Below are 14,772 nucleotides of genomic sequence, written 5' to 3'. Positions count from 1 at the left end.
TGACGATTACACCCACACTCCCAGCATCCTCCACCTCTCTCAGCATCGCGTTTAGACGGGAGAATGGAAGCTTTAACTGAATGAGAGAATGGAGCTGACACTGTGGGTATAGGGACAGATTTAATTGGGCTGGCCAACGCCTGTACAGTTGTTTGCAGGGTTTTAACTTCCTGCCGTAAGCCCTCTACAACCCCTAGCAGTGTGTCCATCCGCTCATCTCTGGCGAGCTTCTCAACAACTCCACGTACCTTGGCATCAGGAGCTAAACAACTGCTCTCCAAACCTCTAATAAGCTCAAGCTCTGCAGCAAGGTTAATGGCATCCTCTAGGGATGTTGGTTTAGCACTGCGAAGGCTGACACGCAAATCCCCATTTCCAACATTTGCAATAAAATGGTCTTTAGCCAACAAATCTTGTGTGTTAGGATCTGCTGTGGGATAAGCTTTAGTAACCAGTCGTCGGAGTGCAATGCCAAATTCTCTGATTGACTCGTTATGTAGCCTCCTTCGAGAAGAGAAACTAGCCCTATTCCAGTCATCGCTATCACACGGGTCTAAACATCTACCCATTGCATCTTTTAGCAAGACATAATTGGCTTTAGCTGTTGCAGATAATCCACTATATACCTCACGAGCTCGGCCTGACAAAAGAAGGCCCATGAATTTTAATCTCAGTGGTTCATTCCAATTATTTACATCAGCTGCTATTTCAAACTGTTCAGCCCAATCAGGCCAATCTCGTCCCACACCAGTAAAAGTTTCAGGCATAAAGATTGGCCGTGGGGTTATAGCCTGACTACTAGGTGATGGAGAGTTATTTGACCCACTTGTACTTGCCTCTACAGGCTGAAGTGAATTATTTTCAGACTCTGACATTTTCAATTATCCCACCGCTGCCACCAGTGTAATAAATGTGGGTTTTGTCCTTCAGCAGAAAATACTGCTAGTGTCAGAGCCTTTAAATAATCACAACGATATAGCAAAATAGACAGTCTTTATTAAATTATCACAAGTTAAACATGTAAAAACCAATTCATAGAGGTAAGGAGGGCTACAACTAATTAGAGGCACCAGTCATCACAGGACGGTCAATACACGCTTCACACAAGTTGAGAACCACTACACACAGGGCTAGATTCTAGCTTAAGACACACCATTTCAAACCACGGCACGTTACACCCTCGACGCAGGAGGCACTGCAATTTATCAACCACAGCAACCTGAGAAATCACAGCAATCCACTCACACCGTTTAAAGTGAAACCATATGAATGTCCCGCTTACGACTTAGAGTAACTCTCCCACCTGTAACCTCCCCCTCCGTACTACACAAATTACACGATAGGCCTATATGGACACACATATACAGAAATACATTAATCATCAATATTAAAGTCAAACTTAACTCGCCCGCTCGACGAGACCCTCCCCCGGGGTCTGAGCTTGTGATGCCGTCCAACTCCCCGGGGAGCGGCTTCGCTGGACGGCACAGACAGAGTTCGGCCGGGCGTCGGTGGCACGCACGGCAGCAGGAAGTACGAGGAGCAGTGGCGGCTACTGCACTCTTCTACAGTCCCGGCCCTGACTTTCTAAAGGAGGCAACAAACCTCCCCTCCTAACACAGGAACATCTAACCCCCTGCTCTACCTGTCTTCGTCGCCGGCAGTCCTAAATAACTGCGAACGACACCCTCCCTCCCAAAGAGTGCCGAGCCGCAGCGGTAAAAATGCTCTCCTCATGCCCCATCTGCTCAGTCTTTTGTCTCCTTCCAATCCTCCTCCCGCCGCAATCACCCACACACACACCTGTACTCAATTCCATTGATGGGCGGGTAATGCTCATTACATCACCGATTGTGTCCCACAGCACATTCACATCACAGTATGTATAAGAAATAAGAGTGTTTTTTAAGTCCAATAAATGTTAGTATTTTGTGGCCAAAAAAAAACATCTTTAGTGTAATAAACACATACAATTGATGGATGAATACATAAAATAGATAAATAATACAAGGTAATACATAGATGAATGATCGATAAAGAATACACACTATACTATACATACATACATACAACCTTACATATGTCGGTTCAAACTGTCCATAGATAGATGTGATGTGCATAATTTGTACTGCACAGGCAGTTGATATACTACACATGAACTATGTATCAGTAAGAAAGTAACAACTTTCTATTGTTTTCTGTTATTTTATACTGTTTTCAGTTAAGCAGGACAGTTCTGTTAAATAAATAAATATTTATTTTATTCTGGAAAGTTAAGCAGGAGAGATTTCTGCTGAAAATATCTTTTATTATCACAAAAAAATAATTGTTGAATAGTAATTTTTTCTATGTATTCGTATCACTCAAAAACCTGCATCAAACTAAATTCACAAAAAGGGCCAAAAAGATAAAGTTACCAAGCCGTCCGGGGGGGGGGGGGGTGTCCCTTATTTATTTTTCAGGGAGTTGGCAACCCTACTAACAGTTCAAATGAAGCAGGACTAGCGTGACTAACGGCTGTTAGCGCGCTAGCTATCGATAGCGACCGTTAGCTAGCGCGCTAACGGCCGCTAATGTTAGCTGGCTAGCGAACATGAGTCACATGAGTCCTTCTTCATTCGAACTTGTAGCTAGCTGGCTAACGTTAGCGTTAGCTAACAAGGCAGGACTCAAGTGACTAACGGCTGTTTGCTAGCTAGCTACTTCAGAACCCCTCACACATTTTGTTACACTTTGAGACACCACAAATGAGCGCAGGTGTATTTTGTTTATTTTTGTTTACATGTTATGTGTTTACAACTTGTTTGGAGTCCTGTTGTGGTAAATTCGGTGGGCCATATTTTCCAGAAATTCCATCACTCTTTGCAGCTGTGAAGACCCTCATTTCAGATAAGGTCACAGAGAGCTCAGGCTATGAAGGTGAAAGTGAATATGAGGCCAGTGTTGCTCTACAATCACCACCTCCTTAACCCACATCTCCCAAACCAACATCAGTAAGTACAGTTTTGAAATGATCAATTAAAAACATAAAACATTCTGTCACTGGTGATTTTCTTTGTTTTTATTCCTGTGTTTCTTTCCTTCTTACAATTAATTAGGTGCAACTAGGGAATGAGACTCCACCGGAGTGTCTGCTCATTGTTGGGAGACTGCAAAAGCTCAACCCACAGTGAAAGGAAAGGCCCGCACCCTTCTGCTGGGCCTGTTCAGCACTGATGTCCTACTGAAGTCCAACCTGACGGGAGGGGTCAACAAGGTCGGTCCATCTGCAGAGAGACGCAGCCTCTGGACCCCAAGAAGCTTAAAGCTTTACTCAGTAAGACAGTAAAAACAATGTTTAATGGATTAATATATTTTGTTTAAGTTATTGTAAATGGTAAAGGGTAACAAACCTCGGGTTATTCACCGCCTGTGTCTACAGACACCAGCGATACAGCCCAGATGTGCATTTTTATTGGGATGATGTTTACAGATATGACTGTAAAAGAAGAGCTGTTAACATTACTGCTCATGAAAGAACACATGTGGGGAGAGGACATTTTTCAGTCATTCAAAAACTTTCAGGAGAAAACCAGCAGCAGCTCCTGGTGTGTAAACTGTGCAGTATTGACGGCTGTTTGTCACCTATGTGCATTACTGCTGTCAATATTTATGTGCAGCACCAAGGGTTACATTACTCTCTCAATATCAGTTATGCATGGTGTTATATAAAGTATACTCAGTGTATGTATAAATAAAGAGATGTTTAGTATTTTTTATGTAGGTAGATCATTTCGACCTGGTCATTTTGAAAGTAGCTCACAAGTTAAATCAGTGTGTGCACCCTGCTCTACAATGCCACAAACCCTATAATATATTTTGATGGTCCTCTGTTCTGTTGTGACAATAAAACAAACAAGTTTATTTTGAACTGCATTATCATATTATTTCAGTGAGGACTCATAAGTGACTACAAATAACTAATGTTACAGAAATCTGTTTATGTTTTGTGACACGTTTCTGGATTAATTTTTTTAAATGTACATGTATATACATCGGTCGATATCTTATATATATATATAATATCAGATTTTTAAATCACCAAATATTTGTATCGGTATCAGCCTTAAAAATCCTTTATCGGTCGGGCCTTAATCCTCAATGATATTTTATTCTGAAAGTCCTTCCAATAATTAGACTACAGCAGTCTACAAAATAAAAGCTGCATCTTTTCAATCAAACCTGTATCCATCTGCAGCGTCTTTCACGTTTGTCTGCAATAATCTAGTTTTCACATGGCAGCTTTAAGATACAACACTGGGGCCAAACAATCAACAAACATGAGCTGCAGACTCTTGATGATGCTCCGTCTCTGCATCGTGATGCATCTTATAATGGAGACATTTCATCACCTCTAATACATTTATGTTGCTTTTACAATTTGTAAGTTGTTTGAAAGTGAACTGAACAAGACTAAAGAGGAAAATGTAAGAGCAATGTTTTATTCTTTTAATAAAATGCTGGACATGTAAAAAAAGAAACATCTGCTTTTGTGATTTGATGTGATTAATGGTTTATGAAAATAGTTGTTAGTTGCAGCTCTATAACTTGTGACAACAAACACTACTCTGTGTTGTGTTGGTAGGGAGTGAGTCTCTCTGGTATGTGACAGAGCTACGAGCACGTTGCTGCAGTCACAGTAAAGTGCTGCTGTTATTACTGTAGTCGGACATAAAGTGTGTGGATAGACTCAGTTAGTGACTGAAACCATGTGTTGTTTGCTGCCACAAAAGATGAATTAAAAGTCCATTCATGCAACGCTGTCACGCGATCTTCCTGCATTTAACACTACCTATAAATCTTTCAAAATGAAGGTCCTGCATTATGTAGTTATTTGAAAGCTTTTATTTTGAAGCAGCAAAACAACCAGCTGCACTTTAACAGACTCCAGAACAGCTGAGAGTGAAACTGAGTCAGCAGCTACGAGCCAGGCTGAAGTAAATTACAACAGCATTAAACCAGAAGTCCACCAACTACTGTAGAGAGCTGCAGCTCTGCACAGGTCACATATCATGTTAATCAATGGAGCAGATGATTGATCACTCAAGAAAACCGAATTACTACGTTAGTCTGACTAAAATCGGACCGGATCGGATTTCTCATAGTCGAATTACACCACGTAGATTATTCGACTGATAGTCGCACTAACTCCTGCATGTATACGTTTCCAGCGGATCGGATCGGATTTTGCATTCTGCGCAGGCGCGAGATTTTTCCCCGGGGCCGTGAGCCGGAAGTAGACGGCGGCGGCGGTGGCGTCTTTCCTCCGAAATCACAGCAAGAAAGAGCGCCATTATGCATCTAGTTTGTGTAATTATCATGTACACCATATATGAAGTGTACAAAGATGTAGCTTCGTCTCGCTCTTCGTACGCCATCTTTCTTGAATGCCGAGGCAGCTGGTGATGTAAAGAGGTCAGCCGGAGGTGGCCCCGTTAACACTAGCTGAAATGGGCACAGCGCCACCTAGCGTACCGGCGTATGACATGCTTTCGGCAGTAACTCAATTTTCTCACCGGCATGTACACTCGGATAATTGCAGTTGTCCGATTGAGCCGCATAGTCGAACTACGGCTGTAATCTGACTAAGCTGTGCATGTAAACGCACTGACTGAATGTCTTCTTCTGTCATTTGATTTAGCTGGTGGTGCAAAACACTGAAACTTTCCTGCCCCTGCAGGCTGTTATAATGATAACTACCCAAACGCAGCAGCGGTTCACCAATTCTCTGCCGTTGGTCGCTCACACAGAGTGAAGCAGCTCCGCCTCGATTACAAACTGAAGTGTAATTCACACAGAAAGCCGACGCTGCGGCTCCTATAGAGGCGTGACCTACACATCATGATGATGACGTCAGTGTGTGTTTAAGGTGTTTCCCCGTTTTCATTCTGTCAATATAAACCCACGAATAGTTTATAATCATATGGATGCTGTTATAATGTGTAGTGATTTAGAGCTAAAAACGTAACTTTGTCACTTTCAAGGATGTTTGGTGGGTCAGGATCTCAATTACATAAGTAAATAATTTCCATCAGTAAACTCAACACTGTCTGACTCACTAACAGGGACGGAGGCTGTTTTCTGGGGGAAAATTCACTGAAGTCACGTGGATCTGCTGTATTTTCTTCCTCAGCTTTTGTTTGGTCCTGTAACTTTGGTTTGTGGGACATTTCTCTTTACTTAGTTGAGTGAAGGACGTGTGTTGTTATCAGACTGTCAAACCGACACGCCCTCGATATGCACAGCTGGCTTATTCATTCACACTGATTCAGTTTGTCAATAAAGTGCCCCTGATACTACCTCCAGAGGCGGATCAGCGCCAGAGCTACATTTCACCCCTCGCCGCCTCTGAGAAATTCACACAGAGGTGGAGAATTGGCAGTGTGCAGTGTGAATGGAGCTACTGACTGTCTGTGGCTGCAGCAGGACTCTACATACCCGAGAGTGTACAGTCTCCAGCCTGGATCCTCCAGTCGAGCAGAAAGCTGCTTCAGTCCTGAGTCTCCTGGATGATTGTAGCTCAGGTCCAGCTCTCTCAGATGGGAGGGGTTGGAGTCCAGAGCTGAGGCCAGAGAAGTACAGCCTTCCTCTGTGATCAGACAGCCTGACAGCCTGCAGACACACAAAACAACACACATCGCAGATCAGCTGAGGGTCCTGATAATTAAGTGCACATCTGTGTTTAAGGGTTTAATATTTATCATATTCATTATCGTAGTTTTCAATAATCAGCACTAAAGCTGGACAACAGGGAAAGCTCAATGATGTGATTGTGACTGGCCTGAAGATCAAGCCTCCAACCTACGCAGCGGCAGCCGGAGCTGGGAATTCAGCCCGTGAGCCCGGTGAATCTGAGATAAAATCTGTGGAGAAGCAGGTGTCTGAGTTCCTGAATGGTAAAGGCATCGACGTGAATTTCGGCAACGTGGAAGTATGTTACCTCTTACCTCGAGGAAGGAAAGAGTTAGCAACTCGAGCTGTCATCCTGAAATTCATCAACAGAAAATACAAGACTGCACTGCTGAAGCAGGGCAAGAAGCTCAAAGGCTCGAATGTCTACATTAATGAGAATCTCACCAGAAAGAATGCAGACATCGCCAGAACAGCTCGCCAACTGAAAAAGGATGGTAAGATACAACATACCTGGACGGCCAACTGCAGAATCTACATCAAAACAAATGGAACATCAGCTGAAGAAGTCAAAATAATCCAGATCAGGAGCAAGGATGAGCTGGAGAAATACTATGACTAAGGTATGGCTCACGTACACTCCATAACTACAGCACAGCAAAGTTCAACGGTTCTTACACGGACTGAAAGTATGATGGGAATATCTGATAGGATTGCTGAGCTAGAAAGTGTGGAGTTCATTACAAATCAACATGTGAATCATACCTTATCTGACCCGAACGAAGGAATTGACCCGGATAATCACTTCTGTTTCAACATGACTGGGAATTGCAAGTATTATACTGAAGTTCAATACAGAGACAGCGCTGAGATGGACGGGAAACTGTCTCTAATTCACTTTAACAGCAGGAGTCTATATACCAACTTCGACCAAATCAAGGCATACCTAAATCACTTCAAAACCCCTTTCACCATCATTGCAGTGTCGGAAACATGGATTAATGAAGACAAAGGCACAGACTTTTTCCTGGATGGATATAATCTTGTATGTGTTAACAGGAGAAACAAAGGTGGAGGAGGAGTGGCACTATTCATTGACAATAATATCAAGTATGAGACAGTACAAAACATGTCTAAAGCTGTGGATCACTTACTGGAATGTGTGACAATTGAAATCTGTGTAACTAAAGGTAAAAATATAGTTGTAAGCTGTGTCTACAGAGCACCAGACTCAAAAATAGAGGACTTCAATGAATGTCTGGGAGAAATATTCTCTGAAACAAGTCATAAGAGAGTTTTTATCTGTGGTGATATAAATATTGACTTGCTCAATCCGAAACAAAACACGGTAATTGAAGAGTTCATTAATTTGATGTATACAATGGGCTTACAACCTCTCATCACACGCCCAAGCAGGATCACGACACACTGCACTACTCTAATTGATAATATTTTTACTAACGTTAATGACATAGTAAGTGGACTCCTGATAAATGATATAAGTGACCACTTACCAATCTTTGCTATCTATGACTATAAATACACTGTGAGACAGACACCTAACAAAAACACATACATAAGGGTCAGAACTGAAGAAGGAATGAATATACTGAAAAATGAACTAGTGAGGCAAAACTGGAATAATGTTTATAATGAAACAGATGTGAATGATGCATATGATTCCTTTTTGCAAAAATTTAAAACACTGTATGACAGACACTGTCCTGTGAAAAAGAAACACCCTAACCAGAATAAGGAGCAGAAACCATGGCTCACAAAAACATTGATAAACGCCTGCAGGAAGAAAAACACTCTGTATAGACAGTTCCTAAAATCAAGGACGGCCCAGTCTGAAGTGAGATATAAAAGGTATAAAAACAAGCTAAACAGCATCCTAAAGGAATGCAAGAAAGAATATTACAGCAATCTACTAGCAGAAAATATGAAGAATACTAAAAAATTATGGAATATTCTAAACAATGTGACTAATAATAAAAGCACAAAGCCTAACTATCCTCACTACTTCAAGTATGACAACATGCAGGAAGAAAATCCGGAAGTCATAACAAACAGATTCAATCAATTCTTTGTAAACATCAGGCCAGAGCTAGCCAAGGACATTCCTGACTCACCCCTACACTGGGACCACTTTGATAAGGATGGAGACAGAACTCCCAGCTCAATGTTTCTCACACCAGTGAAGGACACAGAGATTAGACATCTGGTCAACGAATGCGTAACAAAAACTTCCACTGATGTTGATGACTTCGACATGAGACTAATTAAGAAAGTATTAGACGGAATTATTTCACCACTAACATACATTTTTAATCTGTCATTTCAAACTGGGATATTTCCCAATAAAATGAAAGTTGCCAAAGTTGTGCCACTGTTTAAGAATGGTGACACACACGAGTTTACTAACTACAGACCAATCTCAATACTGCCACAATTGTCGAAAATCCTAGAGAAGCTATTCAACAATAGGCTAGATAACTTCATCAACAAACACAAATTGCTATATGACAGCCAATATGGATTCAGAAGGAACCACTCGACTGCCTTTGCTCTAACTGAGTCTGTGGAAATCATTACTGACGCTATTGACCAAAAACAACATTCCATAGGCATTTTCATAGACCTGAAAAAAGCATTTGACACCGTTAATCATGATATCTTAATAGCTAAACTGGAGAGATATGGCATCAGAGGTGTAGCACTGCAGTGGGTCAAGAGCTATCTACACAAGAGATCCCAATATGTCAAAATGGGTGATAACACATCGAGTAGCTTGGACATAGTCTGTGGGGTCCCACAGGGGTCAGTCCTGGGTCCAAAGCTGTTTATACTATATATAAATGATATATGCAAAGTGTCAAATATTCTGAAATTAATATTATTTGCAGATGATACAAATATTTTCTGTTCTGGGACTAACCTGAACCAACTTGTGGAAACAGTAAATCACGAAATGGCCAAACTTCATGTGTGGTTTAATATAAATAAATTATCATTAAATCTTGAAAAAACAAAATACATGCTATATGGGAAAAAAGGCTGCAACAACAGTACTAACATTCAAGTAAACGGAGTGAATATTGAAAGGGTACATGAGAACAAAGTACTGGGAGTAATCATCGACGACTTGTTAAGTTGGAAGCCACACATAAGACAGCTAAAAAGGAAGTTGGCCAGGAGTGTGTCCATACTCTGGAAAGCACAAAAAATATTAAATCAAAAAGCACTTCATCTGTTGTACTGTGCACTCGTCTCTCCACACCTGCAATAATGTGCAGAGGTATGGGGACACACATATAAAGGCTCCACACAGCCTTTGTTAATACTCCAAAAAAGAGCTCTGAGAATCTTACATTATGCTAACTATAGGGCACACACAAATCAGTTATTTATTGAATCAAGAATACTTAAACTATATGACTTAATAAACTATCGCACACTACAAATGATGTACAAAGCTGCTAACAAAAGCCTCCCTCATAATTTGCAAATACTCTTCCTAGACAGAGAAGAGAGACACAATCTCAGAGGGAACATGATTTTCAGGCAAAGTAAAGTACGAACTACGTTAAAATCCTTTTCTTTATCGGTCAAAGGTGTTAAACAATGGAATGTGCTAGAAGAAGATATCAAAAAATCAGCAACACTAAGTGGCTTCAAAAAAAAGTATGTACATTCAATAGTTGATCAGTACAGATCAATACAGGAGGGTTGATAAAGGTCAGAGGCACGAATCTACAGACACTGGGCAGACACTGTGTTGAGACGGCATGTGAGCATAACAAATACCATTCTGTACCCAAACAATAAGGTGAACCTGAGAAAATTGTATGGTCCAAGGCCAATGCCAGTTGTACATGGCAGGATGTTGTTATAATGTGTATCAACAATGTGAGATAACTTAGGTACGAACACTGTGACACTATTGTGAGTTATCACAAGTTCTTCTGAGCTGTGAAGGACTCAACCCTGTAAATCGGCACACAACAGTCATTCGATTGAGATTCGTCTAATATTGTCCAACTAAGTTCTTAACCCATCAACCAATCGATCAATCCACGATGGAGTTGCTGAGCTGGTCAATGAATGCCATCGACAGAGTGTTCTCAACACGGCGTGCGGGTTCTGGTGAACCGACATGCCCGGACGGGACCTTTATGTCCGGCTACGTTATGGATGGTTGGGAAAATTGGAGAGTCCTCTGCCTTGCCGCACTGGATGTGGAAGATGTCGAGGACGTGTACATGTTTACGTTCATGACAATTGGAACGATCGCTTTGGGATTTGGAATCTTAATGCAATATTGGAAAATGAGAAAGATCGCTACTGAGCAGACCAGTGCGAGGGCGGACAACGCAAATACTCGGAGTGCTGTGGTCGGGATACGCTCTGACATCTCAACAATCCGCGACTTCGTGATACAGATGCGAGTTGATGTAGCCACCAATCGGGAGGACATGGCGAAGCTAGCAGCGATAAAAGCTGCAGAGGAGACTGATGAAATAATATAAAAATGCATTAAAGGGGCTCTTACACCATCCCAACACCATCTCAACAAATAATAAATACACTGGACTTTTGCTCTCTATCAATTGGACATTCTGACTTTTTGGCAAGCCTGGCCATAAGATGAGGCCATAAGATGAGACTGTTGTTCACTCATGATGGACTAATATGGACACATGTGCAGACACACATGTAATCTGTATGTACTGTCTAGAGCTTGAATTCAGCTCTGTATGCTAATGCTGTAATATGTTTTGTCAAAGGTCATAACAAAAGAAAAAAAGAGAAGAAATGAAAAAAGTAAATTGCAAAAGACAAGAAAAGATCAGGATGAAGATTTTATCCTGTGGGTAATGGGGGCGGGACTTGATAAGCTTTGGCTTCTCCCGCTTTTCCCTTTCGGCCATGTGTGTTGTATTATTTGAACAATGATGAATTGTGATGCTTATGAATTGACATGCCCGAAATAAACAAGATAAATAAAAATTAAAATAAAACACTGAGTATAACTGAAACTGATGGAAATAACATTAGTTTTGCAAATAATTGGCCATGAACCAACATATTGTACAGATTAAAATGATGACCTGATGATGGCAAGAAAAGTAATTACAGTTCATCCTGAGGAAAGCATATATCTTAATATATATATATTATAGGTTAGGGGTGTCATTGTTTTTTTTTGTGGTTACTTTGATGAGTGAAGGATCTGTTAAGTTGTCAGACTGTGAACACTATCAGAACATCACACTCCTGTCCACACAGATGTTGTCTCACCTCTGTGGCTCTGTTACTACCTCAGTAGGAGGATCAGAAGTGGAATGAAACTGTTCCCCCATTCCACCTTTGTAACTTTCACACCTACAGTGAGGTGGAATATCGATGCAAGATTCCTGCCTTGAAGAGGCAGTGTGAATGGTTTCTCTGTCTCAACACAACCAGTTGAGACAGATGGCGGCCCACAAGACCTGCTCAAATTGTAAAGTTACATGATCTAATGACATAATATAAAGAATCCTGACCTGAGAGTTTCAAGGACACAGTGTGGACTCTTCAGTTCAGCAGAAAGTAGCTTCACTCCTGAATCCTGCAGGTTGTTGTTACTCAGGTCCAGTTCTCTCAGACTAGAGGACTGGCAGCTGAGAACTGAGGACAGAGCTTCACAGCTTCTCTCTGAGAGGTTACAGCCACTCAGTCTGGATAAAGAATAATGAACAGAACAAGAAAATTATTTGTATTTGGGTCAATAACAGCACATTTACTGCATTCTAAAGAAACTTCTCCACACTTACAGAGCTTTGTGGGAGGCTTTGACCACTGGCAGCAGCCTCAGAAGAGCCTCCTCTGAAGCAGAGTATTTCTTCAGGTCAAACACGTCCAGATCTTTTTCTGATGACAGTAAGATGAAGACCAGAGCTGACCACTGAGCAGGAGACAGTTTATCTGTGGAGAGACGTCCTGATCTCAGGTACTGTTGGATCTCCTCCACTAGAGAACGATCGTTCAGTTCATTCAGACAGTGGAACAGATTGATGCTTCTCTCAGGAGACAGATTCTCACTGATCTTCTCCTTGATGTACTGGACTGTTTTCTGATTGGTCTGTGAGCTACTTCCTGTCTGTGTCAGCACGCCTGTCAGGAGAGTCTGACTGGTCTGCAGTGAAAGACCGAGTAGGAAGCGGAGGAACAAGTCCAGGTGTCCATTTGGACTCTGTAAGGCCTCATCAACAAAACTCTGGAGGTACTGTGTCAATGCAACTTCGTTTTTTCTTGCTTCAGACTCCTGGGAGTTGATGAGATGTGTTGGGTCAGGTTTGTATCTAAATAGTTTAGACCACCGGGATGTTGACTGCTTTTCTTCTACTGGCAGATTGACTCTAGAGTTGATGAATGTCAGATGGACATGAAGAGCAGCCAGAAACTCCTGAACACTCAGATGGATGAAGCAGAACACCTTGTCCTGGTACAGTCCTCTCTCCTCTTTAAAGATCTGTGTGAACACTCCTGAGTACACTGAGGCTGCTCTGATATCGATGCCACACTCTGTCAGGTCTGATTCATAGAAGATCAGGTTTCCTTTCTGCAGCTGATCAAAAGCCAGTTTTCCCAGAGACTCAATCATCTTCCTGCTCTCTGGAGTCCAGTGTGAATCTGTCTCAGCTCCTCCATCATACTTGACGTTCTTCACTTTGGACTGAACCACCAGGAAGTGGATGTACATCTCAGTCAGGGTCTTGGGCAGCTCTCCTCCCTCTCTGGTCTTCAACACATCCTCCAGAACTGTAGCAGTGATCCAGCAGAAGACTGGGATGTGGCACATGATGTGGACGCTCCTTGATGTCTTGATGTGGGAGATGATTCTGCTGGCCTGCTCTGAATCTCTGAATCTCTTCCTGAAGTACTCCTCCTTCTGTGGGTCAGTGAACCCTCTGACCTCTGTCACCATGTCAACACACCCAGGAGGGATCTGATTGGCTGCTGCTGGTCGTGTGGTTATCCAGAGGCGAGCAGAGGGAAGCAGTTTCCCCCTGATGAGGTTTGTCAGCAGCACATCCACTGAGGTGGACTCTCTAACATCAGTCAGGATCTCAGTGTTGTGGAAGTCCAGAGGAAGTCGACACTCATCCAGACCATCAAAGATGAACACAACCTGGAACTCCTCAAAGCTGCAGATTTCTTTGGTTTCAGTGAAGAAGTGATGAACAAGTTCCACCAAGCTGAACTTTTTCTCTTTCAGCACATTCAGCTCTCTGAAAGTGAATGGAAATGTGAACTGTATGTCCTGGTTGTCTTTGTCTTCAGCCCAGTCCAGAGTGAACTTCTGTGTTAAGACTGTTTTCCCGATGCCAGCCACTCCCTTTGTCATCACTGTTCTGATTGGTTCATCTCTTCCAGGTGAGGCTTTAAAGATGTCTTCTTGTCTGACTGTTGTTTCTGGTCTGTGTGGTTTCCTGGATGCTGTTTCAATCTGTCTGACCTCATGTTCATCATTGACCTCTGCAGTCCCTCCCTCTGTGATGTAGAGCTCTGTGTAGATCTGATTCAGAAGGGTTGGGTTTCCTGCTTTAGCGATCCCCTCAAACACACACTGGAACTTCTTCTGAAGGTTAGATTTAAGTTTACGCTGACAAACTGCAGCAAGATGTTCTAAATGAACACACAACAAAAAGATCAAGTTATCTATAAAGAGAATACAACAATTTTCTTCCCCTTAAGTAGCATATATAAACATGTTTTCCATGTTTTTCCTCCCTCTGTTCAGACAAATTGTCTCATTGTCTCATTGATGTTAAATCTTTAGAGAAATCCTCTTACTGCTCTGCAGACGCTCAGCCAGCTCCTCCTGCTTCATTCTCCTCATGAAGTGAAGTGTGATCTTCAGAAATGCCTCTCTGCTGCTCCTCCTCTGCTCTTCATCCTCACCGTCCAAAACCTCCTCATCCTCCCTCTGACTCTCTGAGCATTCTGGGTAATCTGAACTCAGAACCTTCTGGACCTTCTTCAGCTCGTTCTTCACAAAAGTGACAATGTTCTCCTCCAGCAGCTGAAACAGAATATTATGTGAATGACAACATTTAA

The 14,772-nt window shown here is 42.1% G+C and overlaps 1 protein-coding gene and 1 long non-coding RNA gene across 2 annotated transcripts in view; one reads left to right on the top strand and one right to left on the bottom strand.

Moving 5' to 3' along the window:
• LOC115576511 (NLR family CARD domain-containing protein 3-like) overlaps positions 1–14,772 on the bottom strand; it is a gene marked incomplete at both ends in the record, with an annotated part of 105,287 nt that overhangs the window by 7,533 nt on the left and 82,982 nt on the right. The window lies entirely within an intron of this gene.
• LOC115577251 (uncharacterized) lies at positions 2,593–3,325 on the top strand. The gene is made up of 2 exons (XR_003983057.1): positions 2,593–2,993; positions 3,099–3,325. It is a non-coding gene; the product is annotated as an uncharacterized LOC115577251 (long non-coding RNA).

The sequence above is a fragment of the Sparus aurata genome, chromosome 24 (genome assembly GCF_900880675.1).
Source record: "Sparus aurata chromosome 24, fSpaAur1.1, whole genome shotgun sequence".
NCBI lineage: Eukaryota > Metazoa > Chordata > Actinopteri > Spariformes > Sparidae > Sparus > Sparus aurata.
Note: the sequence above shows the minus strand (reverse complement) of the source record. Positions and strands in the feature narration are given on the sequence as shown.